This window comes from Coregonus clupeaformis, chromosome 18 (genome assembly GCF_020615455.1).
Source record: "Coregonus clupeaformis isolate EN_2021a chromosome 18, ASM2061545v1, whole genome shotgun sequence".
Taxonomy (NCBI): Eukaryota; Metazoa; Chordata; class Actinopteri; order Salmoniformes; family Salmonidae; genus Coregonus; species Coregonus clupeaformis.
Window position 1 is genome coordinate 4,943,890 of NC_059209.1, and position 18,437 is coordinate 4,962,326.

Consider the following 18,437-nt stretch of genomic DNA (forward strand, 5'->3'; position numbering starts at 1 on the left):
TAATAATAATATTAGTAATATATGGCCATTTAGCAGACTTATGTCACGGATTCTGCCGAGGCTGCTCCTCCTCCTTGCTCGGGCAGGCTTCGGCGTTCGTCGTCCCCGGAGTACTAGCTGCCACCGTTGGATGTTTCGATGTTTGTTTGGTTTGGTCTGTCTGTTGCACCTGTGTCCGTTTGTGTCTAATTATGTGTCCTATAAGTTTTCTGCTTTGTGTACGTGAGTTTGTGTGTTGTTATCCGCCTGTCCGTTGATGTCTGAGTTTTGTGCTCATTTAGTTAGTGTTTTACGCACTGCGTGCGTAATCTCTTGCCTCCAGTGTTTGAGGCCCGTTTGTTTCTGTATTGTATATTTAACTAGTAAAGTCTGTTTGACTGAGCTTCTGTGTCCTGCGCCTGACTCCGACTCCGCATCCACATCAACCCGATTGACAGAACAACACACCCGCTATGGAGTCAGCAGGAGCAGCGGCGGCACCCAAGTCACTGGAGGATCGGATCAGCGAGCAAGACGCCATGATCCGGCAACTCGGGTCCGCCATGAATGAGGTGACGAACACTCTGCACCGATTGGTAACTAGAGAGGTGCCCACACCTCCGCCCACCTTACCATCACCATCGGTCAGTCCTCCCATCCCAGCACCGGAACCCAGTGGAATTAGGCTCTCGCTCCCGAGGGCGTATGATGGCACTGCAGCCGGGTGTCAGGGGTTCCTCCTGCAGGTGGAACTTTACCTGGCCACCATACACCCGGCGCCCTCGGGATACGAGAGCGTCTCCGCCCTCATCTCCTGTCTCTCCGGCAAGGCGTTGGAGTGGGCCAATGGAGGGGAATAGACGCCGCCACCATCACCTACCGCTTCAGGGCAGTTTTCGACCATCCACCTGAGGGGAAAGCGGCGGGGGAGCGTCTGTTCCACCTCCGACAGGGGAAGAGGAGCGCACAGGAGTTCGCACTGGAGTTCCGGACTCTAGCGGCGGATGCAGGGTGGAATGAGAGGGCCCTCATCGACCATTATCGATGCAGTCTTAGTGAGGACGTTCGTCGTGAGCTGGCCTGCAGGGACACCAACCAATCTTTCGACCAGTTGGTGGACATGTCCATCCGTCTCGATACCCTGCTGGCTACCCGCGGACGTCCCGAATGGGGGTCGTCCATTCCATCCTCCAGCACCTCCGAGCCGATCCCTATGGAGCTCGGGGGTGCTGGCGCTAGAGAGAGGAGGAGGGAGAACCCGAGGGGGGCCGTCCCCTGCATCAACTGTGGCCGTGGAGGGCACACTGCGGCTAGGTGCTGGGGAGGGTCTCCTGGGAGAGGGGACAACAGGTCACGCACTGGGGAGTCATTTCAGGTGAGTAGGCGCCCCACTTACCCAGAGCTCTCTGTTGTTCACCTGTGTATACCTGTGCAATTTCCACAGGTGGCACCTCATTCCCAGCATAAGGCGCTAGTAGATTCAGGCGCAGCTGGGAATTTTGTTGATCGTAAATTTTGTTCTAGGTTAGGAATTCCCCTCCGGCCGGTGGAAGCCCCCTTCCCTGTCCATGCCCTAGACAGCCGGCCGCTGGGGTCGGGGTTGATTAGAGAAGTCACAGCACCACTTAAGATGACTACGCAGGGGGGTCATGAGGAGACCATTCAGTTATATCTGATCGACTCTCCTGCGTATCCCGTGGTGCTGGGGCTTCCCTGGTTAATCGCCCATGATCCTACCATTTCGTGGCAACAGAGGGCTCTTATGGAGTGGTCTGCCCAGTGTGTAGGGAGATGTCTAGGTGTTTCCGTAGGGGCGACCTCGGTGGAGAGTCCGAACCAAGTGCCAGCAATGCGCATTCCCCCTGAATATGAGGATCTAGCACTCGTGTTCAGCAAGACAAGGGCAACACGGTTGCCACCTCATAGACAGGGGGATTGTGCGATAGACCTCCAAACAGGAGCGGCACTCCCGCGGAGCCGTGTGTATCCCCTGTCTCAAGAGGAGACAGCGGCTATGGAGACTTACATAGCCGAGTCCTTGGGACAGGGATACATACGGCCCTCCACTTCCCCGGTTTCCTTGAGTTTCTTCTTTGTGAAGAAGAAGGACGGGGGTTTGCGCCCGTGTATTGATTACCGTAGTCTCAATCAGATCACGTTTAAATACAGTTATCCTCTTCCTCTGATTGCGACTATGACTGAATCATTACGCGGAGCGCGGTTCTTCACAAAGTTGGATCTCAGGAGCGCGTACAATCTGGTGCGCATTAGGGAGGGAGATGAATGGAAAACAGCATTTAGCACCACCTCGGGTCATTATGAGTATCTCGTCATGCCATACGGGTTAATGAATGCTCCTTCAGTCTTCCAATCCTTTGTGGACGAGATTTTCCGGGACATGCATGGGCAGGGTGTGGTGGTGTACATCGACGAAATCCTAGTGTACTCTTCTACATGAGCCGAGCATGTAGCCCTGGTGCGCCGAGTGTTGGGGAGGCTGTTGGAGCATGACTTGTATGTCAAGGCAGAGAAATGCTTGTTTTTCCAGGAGTCCATCTCCTTTTTGGGTTATCGGTTGTCCGCGTCAGGTGTGAAGATTGAGGTTGACCGTGTGTCAGCCGTGCGTAATTGGCAAACTTCAACCACTGTTAAAGAGGTGCAGCAGTTTTTTGGCTTTGCTAATTACTACCGGAGGTTTATCCGGGGCTTTGGACAGGTGGCAGCTCCCATTACGTCCCTGCTGAAGGGGGGCCCGGTGCGGTTGCAGTGGTCAGATGAAGCGGACAGGGCATTTGTAAAACTGAAGAACCTGTTCACTTCGGCTCCGGTGCTGGCGCATCCGGACCCCGCTTTACCATTCCAAGTGGAGGTGGACGCGTCAGAGGCCGGTATTGGGGCAGTTCAGTCGCAACGGTCCGGCACGCCACCTAAACTCCGCCCCTGTGCGTTCTATTCTAAGAAGCTCAGCCCGGCGGAGCGAAATTATGACGTAGGGGACAGGAGCTGTTAGCCGTGGTTCAGGCCCTAAAGGTGTGGAGGCATTGGCTTGAGGGGGCTCAACACCCTTTCCTCATTCTGACTGACCACCGTAACCTGGAGTACATCCGGGGAGCTAGGAGATTAAACCCTCGTCAGGCTAGGTGGAATATGTTTCTAACCCGGTTCATTTTTTAAATAACGTACATCCCAGGGTCCCAGAACGGTAGGGCAGACGCCCTGTCCCGGCGGTATGACACAGAGGAGAGGTCCATTGAGCCCACTCCCATCCTGCCGGAGTCTTGTCTGGTGGCTCCGGTGGTGTGGGAGGTCGATGCGGAGATCGAGCGGGCGTTACTACTGACCCTACTCCCCCAGAGTGTCCTGTGGGGCGGACGTACGTTCCGCTCGAGGTTCGTGATCGCCTTATTTATTGGGCTCATACGTCACCCTCCTCTGGACATCCAGGTATTGGCCGGACAGTGCACTGCCTTAGCGTGAAATACTGGTGGCCAACGTTAGCTAGGGATGTGAGGGTTTATGTCTCCTCCTGCTCGGTGTGCTCCCAGTGTAAGGTGCCTAGACACCTGCCCAGGGGGAAGTTACATCCCCTGCCCGTTCCACAACGACCATGGTCCCACCTCTCGGTGGACTTTGTGACCGACCTTCCCCCCTCCCAGGGGAATACCACCATTTTGGTCGTTGTGGATCGGTTTTCTAAGGCCTGTCATCTCCTCCCAATGCCGAGTCTCCCTACTGCCCTACAGACCGCTGAGGCACTATTTACCCACGTCTTCCGGCACTATGGGGTTCCCGAGGATATAGTGTCTGACCGAGGTCCCCAGTTCACCTCCAGAGTCTGGGGGGCGTTCATGGAACGCTTGGGGGTCTCGGTGAGCCTTACCTCGGGGTACCACCCAGAGAGCAATGGGCAGGTAGAACGAGTTAACCAGGATGTGGGTAGGTTTCTGAGGTCCTATTGCCAGGGCCGGCCGGAGGAGTGGTCAAGGTATATCCCCTGGGCAGAGATGGCACAGAACTCTCTCCGCCACTCCTCCACCAATCTAACCCCTTTCCAGTGTGTTTTAGGGTATCAGCCGGTTCTGGCACCATGGCACCAGAGCCAGATCGAGGCTCCTGCGGTGGATGATCTCCTGTGGAGATCGGCGCTCGGAGGAGACGTGGAACGCTGCACACATCCATCTGCAGCGGGCCATCCGTCGACAGAAGGCGAGCGCCGATCTCCACCGCAGTGAGGGTCCGGTGTACGCACCGGGAGATCGAGTCTGGCTCTCGACTCGAAACCTGCCCCTCCGCCTGCCCTGCCGGAAGCTGGGTCGGCGGTTTGTGGGGCCTTTTAAAGTCCTGAGGAGATTGAACGAGGTGTGTTACAGGTTACAACTGCCTATTGATTATAAGAATATTAACCCCTCGTTCCATGTGTCTCTTCTCATGCCGGTGGTAGCTGGTCCACTCCAGGAAGGTGAGGTAGGAGAGACCCCCCCGCCCCCACTGGACATCGAGGGAGCTCCGGCGTACACGGTCCGGACCATCTTGGATTCGAGACGTCGGATGGGGGGTCTCCAGTATCTCGTGGAGTGGGAGGGGTACGACCCGGAGGAACGGTGCTGGGTGCCTAGGAGGGATATCATAGATCCATCCCTCCTGACTGAGTTCCACCGTGGTCATCCCACGCGCCCTGCTCCGCGTCCTCCTGGTCGTCCCCGAGGCCGGGGTCGGCGCATGGCTGGAGCCGCGCGTCAAGGGGGGGGTACTGTCACGGATTCTGCCGAGGCTGCTCCTCCTCCTTGCTCGGGCAGGCTTCGGCGTTCGTCGTCCCCGGAGTACTAGCTGCCACCGTTTGATGTTTCGATGTTTGTTTGGTTTGGTCTGTCTGTTGCACCTGTGTCCGTTTGTGTCTAATTATGTGTCCTATAAGTTTTCTGCTTTGTGTATGTGAGTTTGTGTGTTGTTATCCGCCTGTCCGTTGATGTCTGAGTTTTGTGCTCATTTAGTTAGTGTTTTACGCACTGCGTGCGTAATCTCTCGCCTCCAGTGTTTGAGGCCCGTTTGTTTCTGTATTGTATATTTAACTAGTAAAGTCTGTTTGACTGAGCTTCTGTGTCCTGCGCCTGACTCCGACTCCGCATCCACATCAGCCCGATTGACAACTTATAGTCATGCGTGCATATTATCCTCGACTCCTCAATCCTCCTTTCCTCCGAAAACCCAAAAGTGGCCATATGTAGGAGAGTGTCAATTTGTTAAAAGGTGAACGGAGATAATCATAGTAATAATAGTAGTAATAATAGTAATAATAATATTGATAATAGTAATAATAGTAATAATAATATGGAGAACTGAAGATGCTCAGGTCTATCCTCCTGCGGAATCAGCCCTTTGAAACAGCTGTTGTTTTCTCATAAGAGAGAAGCATGCCTATCTTATAAAAACAATACTTCTCCTTTTATCTATAAAACGTCTAGCACAACTAACTACATTTATTTTTACCACTTTACACATGTAATCTGGGATTCCACCCCTGTAAATGTCATTTGCATGATAAGGCGCTAGTGGAGAAGGAGAGTCTCGTTTCATACAAGCACATTTGTTTCCACATTCCCTCTCTTAACCTCCTCTAACCTTTGACCTTTTTCCAAAGGAGGCGATGAGAGTATGCGAGGAATTGAGGAAACCAATTGAGATTCTCTTTCTTTCCTAGAGGGTGGATGTGACTTCCTGTCTGTAGCCCATATGACTGATGATGACAAAGTGGAGTTTATCCATCCTCTTGAGATAACAGATACACATGTCATAATAAACATCACTGGATTCTCTGCTCATGGTGATGTCACGGATCATGATGCTCCCATCTCACCTATCCACGGGCTTGTGTTGTTATTCCACCAACTGTTTGTCCCTGAAGAGAGGTCTATCCTGAATGTGTTGTTGCTTCCCAGAAATGTTGTGATCAGGGAGGTAAGCATAACTAAGATTTCAAACCCCACTTCTATCTGGCTAGAATTCCATCAAGCTGGCAGTGTCAAACACACAACATAGAAAAATAACATTTTCTCTGTGCCACAAGAATGCATGTTAATATAGTTGTTGACACCAAACCAGAATCAAATAATTCTGACAAATTACTTGCTGAGTGCTTGATTTAGCTTGGAGTTTGCACAACGTGTATTTTATTGAAGCACAATTTATCTGTCCATTGTTGATTCTCAAGGTGCAGGATGTGAGGAAGACAAGGAATGGATACAAAGAGACCTTGATTGAAACAACTCCTCACTGCAATCTAACCCCGAACAAAACATACATCCTCTCCACAAATATTACACATGGATATAGGATCAACCCAACAGTAATATCTATAAGCCATAAAGAGATTACAACTTTAGATATTTATTTAGCTTTGACCTCAGCATATTCACATTACATGTAAGATCGTAGATACTGACACTTGCTTTTTGTGTTCCAGACAGCAGAATTTGTGGTTTTCCAGTCCGATGAAAACTACTTATCCACTTTTCAGTTGTTCTTAGAAACTGTTGTTAAAGAGTTTGAACTTCTTCTGAAAGAAAAGGGCAGTACTGAAAATGTATGGAACGGACTTGTCTGGTTGCCAGGTAACAGACATTCAGAGCTCAAATCCAATCAAATGAAGTCAGACCTGTTGTACTGTTACATGTTTTTAGTTCTCTTACAGCGTTATTGTTATTGAACTATGATGTCATTATATCATATGATTATGGTTGGTTATAATGAATATACCTTTTATCAGATAGTAAAACACCATCTCTTTTCATCCTCACCAACAGATGTCACCTCTACAGGTACTGTTGACCTTCCACTGACATTCACCATCAATATAAACCTCTCAATACCAAACTAGAGATTCATCACCATTATAAACCCCTCAATAACAAACTAGATTCGTCACCATTATAAACCTCTCAATAACAAACTAGATTTGTCACCATTATAAGCCTGTCAATAGCAAACTAGAGATTCATCATCATTATAAACCTCACAAAGCCAATAACAAACTAGAGATTCACCACCATTATAAACCTCTCAATAACAAACTAGAGATTCATCACCATTATAAACCTCTCAATAACAAACTAGAGATTCATCACCATTATAAACCTCTCAATAACAAACTAAAGAAAGTTCATCTTAGACAGTATCTTATCATCCTATATAGGATTTTAATACATCATTTCCCCCTCCCAGTGTCAGCTGTTTCCCCAGCAGCCCCTCCTGCCAACCACTCTACCCTCCCTGGTAGAGGCTTCATCAGAAATCACAGGATGGCTCTAAAGACTCGCCTGGGACTCTTGCAGCCCATTCTCTCGCATCTGGAGTATCACAAAGCTCTGAATTGTCACGAGTTGCTAAGCCAGAACCCAGAAGCAGACCAGGACAAGGTAAGTTGAAACGAAGGTGAGTGTTTATTACAAATTCAAGAGTGATGCTGAATAATCCAGGGAACAGAGCGGGCGGCGTTGATTAGTTGTTGGGGGTGCAGTGGTTGATCCCATCCTGGGTCGGCAGCCGCCGACCACCAGGCAGAGGTTGGATGAAGGTTCGGACGGGTGACTGCAGATGGAACAAAACGGGGGTAAGTAAGCAACAAACCAACAAGGTGCAAAAACAACAAAACTAACGCTAGGCTCTAAGACTGATACTCTGGTAAACCTACTGTTCATGGCTAACGATCCGGCAGGGGACTGGATGTTAGGCCAGAGCCTAAGAAGGGTGATGATCAGGACCAGGTGTGCAGATTGCTGATGGGATGCAGGTGCGGAAATCAAGAGAGCTCCCCGGAGCGTTCCCGAACCCTCGGGAAACTGGAGATCACGAACAGAAAAACTAGTCACCAGACAGGACCCGACTCAGACTGCCGGGATCGTTACATGAATGCTGAGGAGAGGGAGGAGGTGGTCAGCAAATCCACCAAGACCCATACTAGTTGAAATCAAACCAGAGTCACGTAATTACAGTGGCTTGCGAAAGTATTCACCCCCCCTAGGCATTTTTCCTATTTTGTTGCCTTACAACCTGGAATTTAAATGGATTTTTGGGGGTTTGTGTCATTTGATTTACACAACATGCCTACCACTTTGAAGATGCAAAATATTTTTATACAAACAAGAAATAAGACCAAAAAAAACAGAAAACTTGAGCGTGCATAACTATTCACCCCTCCAAAATCAATACTTTGTAGAGCCACCTTTTTGCAGAAATTACAGCTGCAAGTCTCTTGGGGTATGTCTCTATAAGCTTGGCACATCTAGCCACTGGGATTTTTGCCCATTCTTCAAAGGCCAAACTGCTCCAGCTCCTTCAAGTTGGATGGGTTCCGCTGGTGTACAGCAATCTTTAAGTTATACCACAGATTCTCAATTGGATTGAGGTATGGGCTTTGACTAGGCCATTCCAAGACATTTAAATGTTTCCCTTTAAACCACTCAAGTGTTGCTTTAGCAGTATGGTTAGGGTCATTGTCCTGCTGGAAGGTGAACCTCCGTTCCAGTCTCAAATCTCTGGAAGACAGAAACAGGTTTCCCTCAAGAATTTCCCTGTTTTTAGCGCCATCCATCATTCCTTCAATTCTGACCAGTTTCCCAGTCCCTGACAATGAAAACATCCCCACAGCATGATGCTGCCACAACCATGCTTCACTGTGGGGATGGTGTTCTCGGGGTGATGAGAGGTGTTGGGTTTGCGCCAGACCTAGAGTTTTCCTTGATGGCCAAAAAGCTCAATTTTAGTCTCATCTGACCAGAGTACCTTCTTCCATATGTTTGGGGATTCTCCCACATGGCTTTTGGCGAACACCAAACGTGTTTGCTTATTTTTTTCTTTAAGCAATGGCTTTTTTCTGGCCACTCTTCTGTAAAGCCCAGCTCTGTGGAGTGTTTGGCTTAAAGTGGTCCTATGGACAGATACTCCAATTTCCGCTGTGGAGCTTTGCAGCTCCTTCAGGGTTATCTTTGGTCTCTTTGTTGCCTCTCTGATTAATGCCCTCCTTGCCTGGTCCGTGAGTTTTGGTGGGCGGCCCTCTCTTGGCAGGTTTGTTGTGGTGTCATATTCTTTCCATTTTTTAATAATGGATTTAATGGTGCTTAGTGGGATGTTCAAAGTTTCTGATATTTTTTTATAACCCAACCCTGATCTGTACTTCTCCACAACTTTGTCCCTGACCTGTTTGGAGAGCTCCTTGGTCTTCATGGTGCCGCTTGCTTGGTGGTGCCCCTTACTTAGTGGTGTTGCAGACTCTGGGGCCTTTCAGAACAGGTGTATATATACTGAGATCATGTGACAGATCATGTGACACTAGAACACACTGTACAACTCCTCGGCCGCTGGTCCTCTCAAGCCTATCATTCATACATCCGTTCTGACATCAACAACATCAGGACAGCCCATAACATGTCATCTCTAAGAACCTGCATTAACTCAGGCACAGTCCTCCAGTCTCTGCCTCATTTCACGGACAACATCTACCTCACGCACCGTATCCTACCCAACCAGCCAAAGAGGATTGGCTCCCCAGCTGATCCTGGTTCCTCTCAAGGTTTCTCTTCCTTTAAGGGAGTTTATTTTCTTTTCTTGCCACCATCGCTTCTGCTTGCTCTCCTGGGGTCTAAGGTTGGCTCACTCTGTGGGCATTTCGTCCATACACCTTTACTACCTCAAGCGATATCACCAACCATTCAGCACCTGCAGTCCAGAACAGCTCCCTTCCTCTCCAGGATCCGACAGGAGAGTTGTCTTCACCACAGCAGCCTAACTACCACGTCCTGACGGTGTAGTCTACCTGAGGCTCCAAGCCAAACCATACAGAGTCAACCCCTCCGCATCCCTCCTCTGAGGCCTCTGCTTCATCCGGTCCATTCTCATTTCCTGAATCCACGTTCTCACATCCATTCTCATTTCCTGAATCCACGTTCGCACATCCATTCCATTTCCTCAATAAATATTCTAAACCCATTTAATGTCTGATCCTTAAACTGGTGAATACTGTAGCCTTACGTAGAGACTCAATACAAGACCCTGATATGACCTATTTACCATAAACAATGTCTGGTTAAAGGTAAATGTATTCTCATCATTTTATTGGTTTTGCTCTTTCATACACAGCCACGCCACCAAGGGATGACTCAGCAGGTAAATGGCTTACATCAAGGGTTTCACTTAGTAGTTGGCTGAAAGTTATTGAATTAAAACCTTTACTGATCTACTATGCCGGTATATGGATATTCATATTGATCGTAGTCTTTACATTCTTTAATATATATATTGTTTTTGTGTGGAGAGTGAGCTTGGGGAAAAGTTTGATTAAACATTTGATTTAACAGTGGTCCACACGTTTTACAATTTGACCAGCTAGGCATTCCGTATGATAGAGGGATGGTCATTATTTTGCATAGTCAGCTTTGACAGGAATGAAATCACAGGAATGGGGAAAACCTGAGACTAAAATAGATACTCATTTTATTATCTTACCTCCACTCTAGTGACAACGAGGACTACTGTTCAAGAACGGATTCTAGAGACACTGGAGGGACTGGACAAAAAAGAGCTGAACAAATTTCAGTGGCACCTGACCAATTTAAAGAGTGTGAACGGCTTCCCTCACATCCAGAAGAGCGAACTGGAGAAGGCTGAAACGCACGACATAGTGGATAAGATGGTGCAGCGCTACGGCCCTGAGGAAACTCTGAAGATCTTAGTGAACATCCTGACAAAGATGCACCACAACGATCTCTCTGATAGGTTACAGAATAATCACTGAGGAGTTTAAAGATGACCAGCAGCAGCCATACCACCCTGCACCCAATCACTGCTTTGCTTAAGGGAAACCTGCACTAACTGAAAGTCTTTATTAGTTTTAAAGTTCTTTAGCAGCAGCAGAGGTCTTGTTAAACGTGAGGTCATCTACCAGACAACCTACCTGTGTTACTCTGGTACACTAGCTGCAGACTACAAGATCAGGGACTGTTTTTTAATAGACTCCTAATATGATGGAGGAATATTTTTATATATTTTCATGTATTATATATTTTATGTAGTATTTTATGTGTTTTTACACAATGTCTGTACATTTAATTTCTATCTGGAACATGGTGAATGTTTAATCCTCTTGGACAAATCTCAGGTAACAACTACCAACTGAATTGTACTGTACAGCTATACTGGCTGAACACGAGATCAAGCTATATCTCTGTTTGGGTATAGTGTATAAGTTTATATAATTGTATTTTAAAGCGCATCCATCTTTTAAAATGTTAATGTCATTATTTTTCAACAATAAGGACTAGTTGTGTAATTTTGGGATTGATAATGAGAACTAGACTCACTCTTGAGATAAGAAATATATATTCTTTATCCCGAAACATTTTTAAGGTTAGGTATGATGTTTTGGCCATATTGGCCTTAATCAGACTGACTCTCAGGAACAAATTTCACTCTCAGGGAAAAACATATTTTATAGTGTATATGGTATAGTGTTTTTTTAATTGGAGTAATCTATTTTTCATTTAAATGTTATTATTCATCCGCACGCACAAATGCATCCCAGTTCTGATCTTTTAATTTCCACTAATTGGTCTTTTGATCAATCACATAAAATATTTTCACATCAGCTCATTTTCAGAGCTGATCTGATTGGTCAAAATACCAACTGGGGGGGGGGGAGATCTGAATTGGTCTGCCTGTGTTAACATATTCATCAACTCACTGAATATTTCTATGACACATTCTCCAAATAAAAAGTAATGGTAATTTCCTGCTGAACCACCAGGGGACGATAGAGTCCAGGATAAGTCTCCGCCCCATCCTCAGTGACCTCCAGCACCACAGGGTTCTCAGTGAGCAGGAGATAGCAGGGTTGGGGTTCCATTTCAATTCAAGTCAATTCAGGAAGTACACTGAAATTCCAATTATCTTCCATGCTTTTCAATGAGGAAAACGTAGAATAGGAATTTGGTTTACTTCCGGAATTGGCTGGAATTTAATTGGAATTGACCAAGAACGAGAAAAGTGAAGGATGTCTTATATTTAACAAGAGGCTAAATATCTATCTATTTGCAACATTGTGAAAGTTTAACGGTCTTGAATGAGCCCCAGGTCTCAGGCAAGGTGACATCACTGTGAGGCTACTGTCTACCAGACAACCTACCTGTGTTACTCTGGTACACTGGCTGCAGACTACAAGATCAGGGACTATGATGTTTTTAATAGTCATAAAATAAATTGTTTTAAATTACTGAGTATGTTTACATGCACAGTAATATAATTAATAGTAATATATTAATCTGACTATCCAGCATGTAACCATACTCACTGTAGTGCATATGTGAATATGATAATAATAGAATAATAATATGATGGTATTGTTGAACTTTTTACATTATGTCATTACCTTTATAAACACAATATTCTCTGATGATTTAGTGGAATGAATAGAAAATAATAGGGTACGAGAATAGAACACAACACAACACAATACAACACAACACAACACAATACAATACAACACAACACAACACAATACAACACAACACAACACAATACAACACAACACAACACAATACAATACAACACAACACAACACAATACAACACAACATAACACAATACAACACAACACAATACAATACAACACAACACAATACAATACAACACAACACAATACAACACAACACAACACAATACAACACAACACAACACAACACAACAACACAATACAACACAACACAACACAATAATACAACACAACACAACAACACAACACAACACAACACAACAACACAATACAACACAACACAACACAACACAACAACACAATACAACACAACACAACACAACAATACAACACAACACAACACAACAACACAATACAACACAACAACACAATACAACACAATACAACACAACACAACACAATACAACACAACAACACAATACAATGCAACACAACGCAACACAACACAATACAACACAACACAACACAATACAATACAACAACACAATACAACAACACAATGTATCTAAATACTTGACTAATCCCTGAGCAGGAAGTGTTGGGAGTTGAAGGAGTGAAAAGCAGCAGCAGTACAGTAAATTAAATGACTGAGAAACTCACTGTTATTTTATCATTCAAATGTTACTGAGATCAAATACGTTAGATGATGACATTTCTAAAGAACAACATGGATAGATAAATAGTGTTTTCCAGTCTTCTATGCAACCTTTCTCTTGTTACATCTGGATTGTTGAAATTGTTAAATAAAAGTTTAAAGTCGTAGGCTATGAATTTACATTTTATGTACCAAATGTACAGTACCATTCAAAGGTTTGTACACACCTACTCATTCAAGGGTTTTTCTTTATATTTTACTATTTTCTACATTGTAGAATAATAGTGAAGACATCAACACTCCAGAGTGGCGCAGTGGTCTAAGGCATGCAGTGCTAGCTAGAGATCCTGGTTCGAATCCAGGCTCTGTTGTAGCAGGCCGCCATGGTGCGGCGTCGTCCACGCACAGAACGAGCAGTATGGCTGGTGGCATTGTCATGCTGGAGGGTCGTGTCAGGATGAGCCTGCAGGAAGGGTACCACATGAGGGATGAGGATGTCTTCCCTGTAACGCACAGCGTTGAGATTGCCTGCAATGACAACAAGCTCAGTCCGATGATGTTGTGACACACCGCCCCAGACCATGATGGACCATCCACCTCCAAATCAAGGACTCAGTGTAACGCTCATTCCTTCGACGATAAACACAAATCCGACCATCACCCCTGGTGAGACAAAACCGTGACTCGTCAGTGAAGAGCACTTTTTGCCAGTCCTGTCTGGTCCAGCGACAGTGGGTTTGTGCCCATAGGTGACGTTGTTGCCGGTGATGTCTGGTGAGGACCTGCCTTACAACAGACCTACAAGCCCTCAGTCCAGCCTCTCTCAGCCTATTGCGGACAGTCTGAGCACTGATGGAGGGATTGTGCGTTCCTGGTGTAACTCGGGCAGTTGTTGTTGCCATCCTGTACCTGTCCCGCAGGTGTGATGTTCAGATGTACCGATCCTGTGCAGGTGTTGTTACACGTGGTCTGCCACTGCGAGGACGATCAGCTGTCCGTCCTGTCTCCATGTATTGCTGTCTTAGGCATCTCACAGTACTGACATTGCAATTGATTGCCCTGGCCACATCTGCAGTCCTCATGCCTCCTTGCAGCATGCCTAAGGCACGTTCACGCAGATGAGGAGGGACCCTGTGCATCTTTCTTTTGGTGTTTTTCAGAGTCAGTAGAAAGGCCTCTATAGTGTCCTAAGTTTTCATAACTGTGACCTTAATTGCCTACCGTCTGTAAGCTGTTAATGTCTTAACGACCGTTCCACAGGTGCATGTTCATTAATTGTTTATGGTTCATTGTACAAGCATGGAAAACTGTGTTAAAACCCTTTACAATGAAGATCTGTGAAGTTATTTGGATTTTTACGAATTATCTTTGAAAGACAGGGTCCTTAAAAGGGGACGTTTCTTTTTTTGCTGAGTTTAGATACTCATTTTACTTTAATGTGAATGTTTTACAATAGGTAGCCACATCTCCGAATAACAGCACACCCTGGAGGTTAACGTTAATGGCTACTTCCTGATGTAGCCTATGTTAATTTCTCACAGCTGATGGGTTGATTGCTCTTATCCTCCACAGGATCAGTGTCCCGTATACGGGACGATTGAGCTAACGTGCGCTAATGTGATTAGCATGACTGTTGTAAGTAACAGCAAACTTTCCAGGACATAGACATGTCTTATATGGGCAGAAAGCTTACATTCTTGTTAATCTAACTGCACTGTCCAATTTACAGTAGCTATTACAGTGAAAAAATACCATGTTATTGTTTGAGGAGAGAGCACAACAACAAAAAACGTATCACGGCAACTGGTTTGATACATTCACCTCTGAAGGTAAATAATGTACTTACATTCAGTAATCTTGCTCTGATTTGTCATCCCGAGGGTCCCAGAGATAAAATGTATTATAGTTTTGTTTGATAAAAATGTTTTATTCAAATGTAGGAACTGGAATCTACAGTTTGAACCCCTGCTGTCTTTGGCTCCACACCCACCCCGCCCAGCCATCTAGATGTGTGAAAGTTAATGTATAAGCTAATGATCCATCATGTATGACATTCCTGGGAGTGTGTAAACTTACATTTTGTATTACCATATCATTGTTGTATGTTCTCTATAGTTATGCACTTGAAAATGTATCAATTGACCAATTCGGCACATTTGGGTAGACTTGATACAAAATAGTCCAGTATTGCAATGCTTCACTGGATCAATCTGAAACTTTGCACACACACTGCTACCATCTAGTGGCCAAAATCTAAATTGCGCCTAAACTGCAATATTATATTGTGGCCTTTCTCTTGCATTTCAAAGATGATGGAACAAAAAAGAAAAATTAAAACTCATGTTTTTCTGTTTGTATTATCTTTTACCAGATCTAATGTGTTATATTCTCCTACATTAATTTCACATTTCCACAAACTTCACAGTGTTTCCTTTCAAATGGTGTCAAGAATATGCATATCCTTGCTTCAGGTCCTGAGCTACAGGCAGTTAGATTTGGGTATGTCATTTTAGGCGGAAATTGAAAAAAATTGTTGTGATCCTTATGAGGTGTGGGCCACATGTTAAGGAAGGAAATAAGGTAGGCTAGGCTAGGTTTGATTGAACATAATAATTAATATTCGGTCCAGTCGGCTGTCCATCCCTGGACTTTGTGTAAAAAATGGATCCATCTAAGGTAAGAAGAATAGGTTTGAAAGTAAACCGATTAGGCCAATGGTGTTATGTCGTGGATGATTGATGTTAGTCCTTGGAGAAGTTTGATGTAAAAGTACAGTAGCTAGGTAGTCACCTACCTTTTTCTGAGTCAAGATCACCTTCGCAGTCAAAAAAGCAAGCAGAGATATACCGCTCAGATTTATTTGTAAAACAGTACTTAAAAAAATGTAAGCCTATGCAACATTACTAAAAACAGTTATGTAGTAATGAAGTTTGTTCAGTCGGCTAATACATTATCACAGCATATTGGCTATATGCCTGGCCTGTCAATATTGTTCTTCTAAAACCATATTATATTTCAAAACTCGAGCTTTGATAACAAAATAGGTAAGTTGTTGTATCACTTGTGAGGTACAGCTGAGCATAAATTGAATTAATTTGCTTTTTCATTTTACTGGACTGATGGTACCTGCATCTGATGATCAGTCTCAGTGAGACATGCACAAATTCATGTTGTTTCTTTGAGCAAGTGAAATATTCCTTGATATTAAAATAGACATGACAAGCTGCTAATATAAAAACGCATGGCCTATCGATAATCTCGTCTACTAATTCATTGCAGTTACGGCGGCGAGAGGAAGTAGGGCGAACCTGTTTTATGTTTTGTAAAAGTGTTACATAAACAAGTGTTGACAGTGCTGAAGAAAAACGTAAATGCAAACTCACTCACAAAAACAGCAGCTCTTTGCTCTATTCTTTGACAGTCTCTCTCTGGTCATGGTTTTAAAAGTTATTACATCTCATGTAGGCTGTGGGGTAGTGGAAGCTGTACCAGGCACGGTGGTTTGAGCTATCCGATTGGCCAGTACAGTGGACGCACTTGATTTAACTACAGCTATCCTAGTCCACCGGGTGGGCGGAGTTTGTCCCTTCAGACAAATTAAATGGTTCAAAAATGGGAACACTTTGCTCCGCGAAAAATTGAATAAATAAATAAATAAATAAAGGAGCGCGATCGACTGGTTGTTGACCACTGGGCTACACCCACTAACACGGAAGTGAGAAATCCTTTTATTCGATCACAGATTCACATAATCTAGAGCAGGGGTGTCAAACTCATTTTAGCTCAGGGGCCACATGGAGGAAAATCTATTCCCAAGTGGGCCGGACCGGAAAAATCATGGTATATATAACTTAAAAACAACAACTTCAGATTGTTTTCTTTGTTTTAATACGATCAACATACAACATAAAGCTGGAGCCTGAGGACAGTGTGTCCAAAATAGTACAAGCACAACATCACTATTAATCATAAAACACGTCAAGTTTATTTGAAAATTCTAAAGAAAAAAGAACACACAAACACACAATGCCTCAGTGATTAACAGAACTGTTTCACAGATCACAGAACTATATCAGGGTGTCATTTCTCAGGCAGAAATGTAGATAAAAATTATGAAATCCTGTTCCCCAAACAAGTGCAAGAACCACAGAGTCAAGAATAGGTTAAATATACAAATAAAATAAAATCAATTAAAAACAATAGCACATCAACATTAAAACATATAAACATAAATCTGAAAGCGTTGCTCAAACTCCCGTAACAGTCCAGTTATTTTTATCTTTGAACCGCTTCATGTCTGCCACATGTTGGGTCGCGCACAAATTTTTCAGACAGGGAAGTGAGCTGCATCACCACCGGCAAGTTGCGTCTCCCACAATGACAGCTTCAACTTGAAAGAACGTATGCTGTCATAATACTGCGTGACAACTTTGTTGCGCCCTTGCAGCTGTTTGTTCAAGTTATTCAGGTGCTGTGTAACATCCACCATAAATGCAAGGTCCGGCATCCATTCTGCGGAATGAAATTCTAACACTGGTTTGCCCTTTTCTTCCATGAACTGTTCAATTTCTTCTCGTAAATCAAAGAAACGCCTCAGCACAGCACCTCGGCTTAACCATCTTACCTCAGTGTGGTATGGCAGGCCATAGATGTGGTCTTTCTCTCTGAGAAGGCTGTCAAACTGACGGTGATTCAGGCTTCTGGATCGGATGAAATTAACAGTTTGGATGACCACCTTCATGACGTTATCCATCTTTAATGACTTGCAACACAAAGCCTCCTGGTGCAAAATACAGTGAAAAGTCAAAAATCACGTCCTCCATTTGCAGATTGCACTTTCTCTCTGAACTTTGTCACAACGCCTGCTTTTTTCCCAATCATTGAGGCGCACCATCTGTAGCCAGGCTGACAGCGGGACCAGTCCACTCCGACCCTGTCCAGCAGCGCCGACGAGTGCGTAAAAATATCAGCTGCTGTCGTTGTATCTGTCATCGGCACCAACTCCACGAACTCCTCGGTGACGGTCAATGTGTCATCAACTCGCGGATGAAAAAAATGGCCAGTTGTGCAACATCTGTAATGTCCGTGCTTTCATCAATTGCAACCGAAAAACGCAATAAATGACTTTACTTTTTGCTTCAACTGGCTGTCCAAATCCACTGAAAGATCGGAAATCCTGTCTGCAACTGTGTTTCTTGTCAGGCTGATATTTGCAAAGCCTGCCGCTTTTCAGGGCACACAATCTCCGCTGCCTTCATCATGCATGTTTTTACAAATTCACCCTCACTAAATGGTTTTGAAGCCACTGCGATTTCATTAGCAATGA

At 44.9% G+C, this 18,437-nt stretch overlaps 2 long non-coding RNA genes across 2 annotated transcripts; both read left to right on the forward strand.

The window, feature by feature from the left end:
• The first annotated feature begins 5,887 nt into the window (after nucleotides 1-5,887).
• Nucleotides 5,888-6,479, forward strand: LOC121556997. Its single transcript, XR_005998257.1, has 3 exons — nucleotides 5,888-5,934; nucleotides 6,188-6,322; nucleotides 6,440-6,479. It is a non-coding gene; the product is annotated as an uncharacterized LOC121556997 (long non-coding RNA).
• Nucleotides 6,480-6,768: 289 nt separating this feature from the next.
• LOC121557019 lies at nucleotides 6,769-10,566 on the forward strand. The gene is made up of 3 exons (XR_005998264.1): nucleotides 6,769-6,794; nucleotides 10,111-10,137; nucleotides 10,488-10,566. It is a non-coding gene; the product is annotated as an uncharacterized LOC121557019 (long non-coding RNA).
• Nucleotides 10,567-18,437: the final 7,871 nt, after the last annotated feature.